This window comes from Mus caroli, chromosome 14 (genome assembly GCF_900094665.2).
Source record: "Mus caroli chromosome 14, CAROLI_EIJ_v1.1, whole genome shotgun sequence".
Taxonomy (NCBI): domain Eukaryota; kingdom Metazoa; phylum Chordata; class Mammalia; order Rodentia; family Muridae; genus Mus; species Mus caroli.
In genome coordinates, this window is record NC_034583.1 from 63,951,297 (window position 1) to 63,958,418 (window position 7,122).

The 7,122-nt window shown below is 47.8% G+C and overlaps 1 pseudogene; it reads right to left on the reverse strand.

Annotated features, from left to right (window-relative positions):
* Positions 1 to 4,996: 4,996 nt before the first annotated feature.
* Positions 4,997 to 6,267, reverse strand: LOC110309939 (annotated as a pseudogene).
* Positions 6,268 to 7,122: the final 855 nt, after the last annotated feature.

The following is a 7,122-nucleotide window of genomic DNA, read 5'->3' on the forward strand; positions in this document are numbered from 1 at the left end:
TATAGGGAACTTTCTGGATAGCATTTGAAATGTTAATAAAGAAAATATCTAAGAAAAAAAGAAAAAAGAAGAAGAAAAGAAACACAACAATAAAAAAAGAAAAGAGAAAATGCCTGACAGGCTTGCCTATCACCCAATCTCATAGAGCCATTTTCATCATTAAGCTCCCTCCTCTCTGATGATGATAACTTGTGTTATCTTGACATAAAACTGGCTAGTGTTTCTATTAAGTGGGAATATAAGATTTAATGTCCAGTGTTTTGTTCTGCTTTGTTTTGATTTCACATAGAATCTTATCAAGTAACCCAAGCTATTCTTGTCCCCAGGTTCCCAAGTGCTTCTATAACAGGCACATACCATCTTATTCCAGCTTACTTTTAGCTGTGTTTCTATGAGAATTGTGTGTGCGTGTGCGTGTTGGAGGTAAGGTGAGTGCTGAGGAGTGGGGGTGGGGGGAGGGGAGGGCTTATGGTAACAGCAGATAGATAGCTCAGTACAGTTAGAGCAAGGAGGCAAGACAACAAGAGGCTGAGCTCAAAGCAGCAGTGTTGGGCGATGACTGGGTCAAAAAAAAAACAAACACAACTTGGAGAGGGCATGCGCAGGGACTGGGAAGGACTCCATGCTGAACCTCAGGTTGCTGACTTGAATGACTCAGCCGATTAACTGCCATTAGCTGAAACTGTGATAACAGCCTGCGTTCATCAAGCACTTACTTGACAACAGATGCTTCACAAGGACTTGCTTATTTAAGTTTCTCATTGGCCTGATTACGAAATAGAATAAACAGCCACAGAACCCCAAAAGCACTTAGCAGCCCTCATTTATTTAGCCAGTGTTGGGGGACAGAGGTTTGGAGGAGATGAGGGTTAATGGAGGTACAGCTGAGGAGACCTGGCTCTCTCTCTCATATATGTCTATTATCTTCCTCTTTTGATTAGCAGATAAGAGCGAGATCTCCCTTACCGGATAACACTAGTGCAAAAGTGCATCTGATCTAAGGTAAAGATATTAATTCAAGAATAGATGTGTCACCCGATGAAAGGTTTTTGAAAGAGGGAAAGGAGGGCATGAAGAGATATAGAAACTCTGTCACTGGTCATGACAAAATAAATCAATACAAAGACTTTAGAGAGCAATTTGGCAATATTTAGTAAAATTTCAAAAGTCTGTGGCCTATGACTCACCAATTCCACTTGATTTTGGAATGAGCAGAATACTATAGAAGGCGACTCCATGGAAGAGAAGGATGTCTTTGTAAATCACTGGGGAAATAAGAAGTCGTCAGCAAATGGCACTAGGGATAGTGACATTAGATTATGACCATGTGCTGGCATGGAATACAGATCGCAAGTAGATCAAATACATTTTCAGCAAACGGCACTAGGGATAAGGACATTAGATTATACCCATGTACTGGCATGAATAGAGATTCCACATAGGTCAAATCAATTTTAGGGAGATTTATTCTGAAGATTATTTTTTATGATATTCTCTTATGACTTGCTCACAAAGACCGTGAGTCATGAAATGGTTGCATATTTAAAATTCAAGGCCCTGCTCAAGAGCAAAGCCAGATATCACATTCAAGCTACCTTCAACTGGCAACAGGGCATATCCAGGACATACCTTGAACTCTTAGAAATCTATCAAGACTGGTAACCAATAGCATGCTGAGACAGGTAGATGATATTGAAAAGCAAATCAAACAAGGAGGAATTTTTAATTTTTGTATGTGTGTGAAAATTTTCTTGGGCTCAGCAAGGTGTCTTAGTGGGTAAAGATTCCTGCCACCAAGCCTGACTGCCTGACTTCAACCCCTGGAAGCCACATGAAGAAAGGAGAGAATGAAGTCTGCTGACATCCACACATGTATTGTGGCCTGGGCATACACACATAGACACCAAACAAAAGTTCTCAACTTCCCCAATGATCAAGGAAAAGCAAATTCAACCGCAACGAGATGTTATTTTATCATGACCAGTTTGGCAACAATTGAAAAATCTGATGCTATCAAGTTGGCAAGGATCAAAAATCTTACAGAGGATTTTCTTAAAGGTTGTGAGATCAGAAGCCAAGCAAGATGCAGACAAAGACCCTGCACCAATGTTGAAGTCTCCAGGGAGTGAACCCAGGATAGTTGAAGAGAAACTATCCTTTGATGTGAGTCACAGCAGAGAGGTAATGAGGTTTTATGGGTCAAGAAAGAATCAAAACTTTAGAAAATTGACAGAGTTGGTTCCAGAGGGCTCAGGTCCAAGTGTTTAGTGAGTGCAGCTGCCGAGGGAGAGAGCCATGGCTTAAAACAAAGAGAGAACTTCAGGAAATACACACTGTCCTGTCAGTGTCTAGACATATCTAGACAGCAGAGAAGAGGATGAGAGAGGGGGTACAGGGGAGAAGGGGAAGAGAGGATGACCATGCAGCAGAGGGATGGGGGAGGAAAATAGGGGGCACTCAAATATTTTTTAAAAATACAATTAACGTCGGACACATCACCGAGCAGAATTGCAGTCGATCATCCCACAGACAGGATTCTCAAGGGCCTCAAAAATACACAGGTGCTAAGAAAATCCTCTCTCCCCATCATTCACAGCAGCAGCACTGAAAAGGCATTCTTAAAAGGCCTGTTCTGAATCATGACTATGTGACACTATTGAGCCAGAGACAAAGGCTCCTTTTTGGAAGACCCCTGAGAGCCGTGTGTGTGTGTGTGTGTGTGTGTGTGTGTGTGTGTGTGTGTGTGTGTTAGTTTCTGTTCTATTGCTATGAAGAGACACCATGACCAACTCTTAAAAATAAAGTTTAACCATGGGCTTTCTCATGGTTTTAGAGGGTTGGTCTATGACCATCAAGATTGCATGCAGGTAGACATGGTACCAGAGCAGTAATTGAGAGCTGCAGACAGCAGGCAGAAAGAGAGACACTGGGCCTGGCATGGGCTTTTGAAACTCAAAGCCTACCCTTAGTGACACACCTCCCCTAGCAAGACCACAGCTGCTACAACAAGGCAACACCTTCTAATTCTTCCCAAACTGTTCCACTAACTTGGGACCAAGCATTCCAACATATGAACCTATGGGAGCTATTCTTCTTCATACCGCCATATTATGTGTGTTGGTGTGGTAAGAGGGCTGCACTTTAAGAGCTGACTTATGGAATCTCTCTTCTCCTAGCTAAAGGTGGAGTCTTTGAGTCAGAAATGGCAGTGTTCCATGTGTTCGAATCTAGCATGAACCACAGATTCATGTAACACTCATTTCCTGAAGGAGAGGCAGTGCTGCAAACTAGAAGATGCTGGTGGAAAGCTTGTCTACTGAGTCTCTGGAGATAGGAAGACAAGCCAATGAAAGAACGAACACCAATTCTCCTCAAGCCATTCCACGAATTTGAGGGAGTGAATGCTATCAAACTCAGTTGACACTGAGTCATATTGCCATGGAAACAAAACTGATCAAGGATACACAAAAAAGAAGAATGGGCTGTGTTAGTTACTGTTCTGTTGCTGTCAGAAAAATGCCATGACCAAAGCAACTTACTTGAAAAAAAAAAGAAGTTCATTTGGGTTTATGGTTCCAAAGAGATGAGAATCCATCACAGTGGAGAGGCATGGCCACACAGCAGGAGCAGGAAGCTTAGAGCTCACAGTTTCAGTTTTGTTTTTGTTTTGTTTTGTTTTGTTTTGTTTTGTTTAGAGCTGTCAACAGAACTTTATTCATAGAAACTGGGCAGTCCGACCGACTTAATGGAGCTATGACCCCTGAGGCCCAGCCCCTCATTTGGACCCAAGTGAAAAGTGCGGAATGCCCTCTCCACTGCCAGAGAGAGCCTAGGAGGAACGCTATGTTCTATGCCATGTAGGGAATGAGTAGACATCTGGTTGACCCTTCAGAGGCTCCCCATGGAGCTGGGGTGCCTGAAGGTGAATGGTCCCAAAGCCAGGTGTAGCTGCACTCCTCTACTCAGGGATAAACTCCTGACCCCAGGTCCTGGTCAAGTTGGGAGTCTTTAAAAGACAGTGACAGGTAGAAGTGGCTCTAAGGGTATCTGCAAGTTTCGACTCCTAGACCTACCAGGGCAGAGGCTCTGGCTGAACATAAAGGTTCAAGATCATTCCAAACCAAGAAAAAACAAAAAAGAGAAAAAAGAATCAAGATCACTCTAAGGCCCATGAGTTGCCAAAATCCTCAAACAACACTGATGTGGCATGCCGTGGCCTGGGGGAAAGGACCAAAAACTCCAACAAAAGAGCCAGAAGCAGAGAAGGACAGCCCTAGAGGCAAGCATCTGGGTGGGCCCTGGCAGGCACAGCACAAGAGCTCACCACAGAGTCTCAGGGCCCTTGCATAGTGACATACTCACCACCCTCAGCATATCAGGGCCCCACACAGGGTTTAGAGAAAGTGTTACCCTGTCCCACCCAGACTGGAGTCTTCCAGAGTATTCCAGCGACACGTCCTGTGTGGGAAGCCACATGTGTCGTTGCAGAGTGGCAAAGGCTTCTGCTGGCCACCACACATAAGTTTGGGCAAATGACCAATGCTTACTTATGCAGTAAAGATTTTTACCAAAACACTGCCTGGCCCAGGCATGATAATGAGGCTCTGCAAAGTACTGAGAGAATAACTAATCAGATGTGAGACATGCAAATGAGGTATGATAATGAGGTACTGAGAGAATAACCAATCAGATGTGAGACATGCAAATGAGGTATGTTAATGAGGTTCTGTGAGATACTGAGAGAGAGTAGCCAATCAGATGAGGAACATGCAAATGAGGCATAGTGCATAACCAATCCGGGTGTGAGACATGCCTCTCCTAGGCCTATATAAGCAGCACCAAGCTCTCCCAATAAGAGTCCTGGATATATGGCTTGAGGCTTGGCAGAGTCACCGCCTTCGGGGGCAAAGAAGACTCAGGCCAGAACCCAGAGGCAAAGTGTTGATGCTGTCCCAGTGTGTGGAGCGCAGAGGATGGGCAGGCAGGGAGGGAGACCTCAGAGGTAGACATTGAGGGTCTGTAGGATGCTACAGCTGCAGAGAGGGCAGTTGCGGTGATAAACAGGGTGGCACATGAGAATCTCAGTGCAAGCCTGGCACAGGCACAGGTGCGGGCAGGGCAGAAGCAGCACCGTCTCGCTCTGGTCCTGGCAGATAACACACTTCTGCTCTTCTTGCTCCTTCAACAGCTTCCATGGGTCCTGCCCGGCAGCAGGCTCGTCCTCGTTGAGTTGCTCTCGGCCTCTAGCTGGTGCAGCTCTGATGACCTCCTCTTCTGCTTCAGGAGGAGTATCCTGTGGCTGGATCCTGGCTGAGAACACCCTTCTGGGGCCACCTTGGGGGTCTCCTGGTGCTCCGCCCCAATTTGGCCAACTGGCCAGTTGTAGGCTGCGGCTCCAGACTCTGCGCCAAGCCTCTAGACCTAATAGAAGGCGAGACAGCCGAACGATATCCTCCCAAAGCCGGTGGTAAGATGGACGGGCGTGAAGCTGACTGAGAGCTTGGGTGGCCAGCCTCAGGGTTTGTTCTGGTTGCAACACAATCAAAATCACTGCCAGCACACAAGCCGGCAACACCAATCCAGTGAGGTGGAAAACCACACAGCTGGCCAGCAGGCGGCTGAGGCCAACAGCTCCAGTGCTAGCTGGCAGGGGGTCCACAGGAGAATGGCCATAGCCACTGCACTGCTGGAGCTGTGAGCGAGGAAAGCAGCCACCACGTCTGTCATCCTCCAAAGAGGCCCGGTTACAGCATCCCACAGAGCCAGCACCAGGGAGTTGAAGTTCTGAGTGCCGATAAGGCAGATGTTGACCAGACTGTTGATCACATAAGGCCACCAGGCTCATGGCAATAGCACAGATGTCATAGGCCTGGGGCAGCAAAGCATGGCCATTGGAGACCATGTTCAGGACCATATTCGGGAATTCCCGGTTCCTCAGAGCTCCGTGGGAGGCCAGGTGCCCAGTAGCTTTAAGCTCTCCAAGCCAGAGCAGCAGCTATAAAGGAGCGTCCCCAAGGCCTGCAGTTCCCCGAAGGTAAATCGGACCATCGCTTCAACTAAGGCCAGCAAAGAAAGCAGGAATCCTCGACCCAAGTGCACAAGACTGGTCAGTACCAGTACCGTGTGTGGCAGATTGTAGATGAAGGCCAAAAGCCAGGCCAGGGTAGCCAGGAGGGAGGACACGAGCAGGAAGTTGAGATCCAACATCAAGGTCAGCAAGTCCAGCACCAAGCCCACCCCATTCACCACCAGGTAGACAGCCTCCATGATAGGGCTGCGGAATTCAGGGCAAAAGGAAGGCTGGCTCCTCAGGGAAGGCGGTGTCAAGGTTGCCACTATTGAGGTGAGATCGGAGTAAATTGGAAGGGATGCGAACATCTAACCAAGAGAGAAGCAAGGGCTACAGAAGTGGGCTTCAGGCAAAACTTTTACAGGAGGAAACGGCATCCCGGCTTGGAGTGAAGAGGTGAAACATCTCTAAAGTGACAGCGAGCCTGGACGGGAGGAAGCACCTCAGCGTTAGGAGCCTTGAACCCATAAACAGGAGTCAGACCGGGAGGAGACCCGCAAGGATGGGATAGAGTCGGGAAGGGCCCGGTCGGGGCCGGGTGGGGGCGGCGCAGGCTGGGTGCGGGCTCGCGGTCCAGCCACGCAAGTGGCCCTGTCCCCGCCCGGCCCCTGTCCTCCCTCTCGCGGCGAGTGGCACCCAAAGGGAGAGCGGGACGGAGAGTCAGCCTCGGCAAACCCCGAGCGCAGCCTCGACTCCACTGGGCGCTGCCATCTTGTTTGCAACTCACAGTTTCAAATTTAAACACAAGTCACACAGAGGGGGAGTTGCAAGTGGCACAAAGCTTGCATGTCCACCTCCCACGACACACTCCTCACAAACCTCCTAAACACGGTGCTACTGACTGGGAACCAAATCCTCAATTATCTGAGGCTATTGGGGTATGGAGTAGTCACATTCAAACCACTACATAGGCCACTGTCCCTAAGGAGTGTGGATGCTAAAAGTCCTCAATAAAATACTTGCAAACAAAATTCAACATGTTGGAACCATTTGCCGCGCGCGCGCGCACACACACACACACACACACACACACAATTAGAAGGCTTCATTCC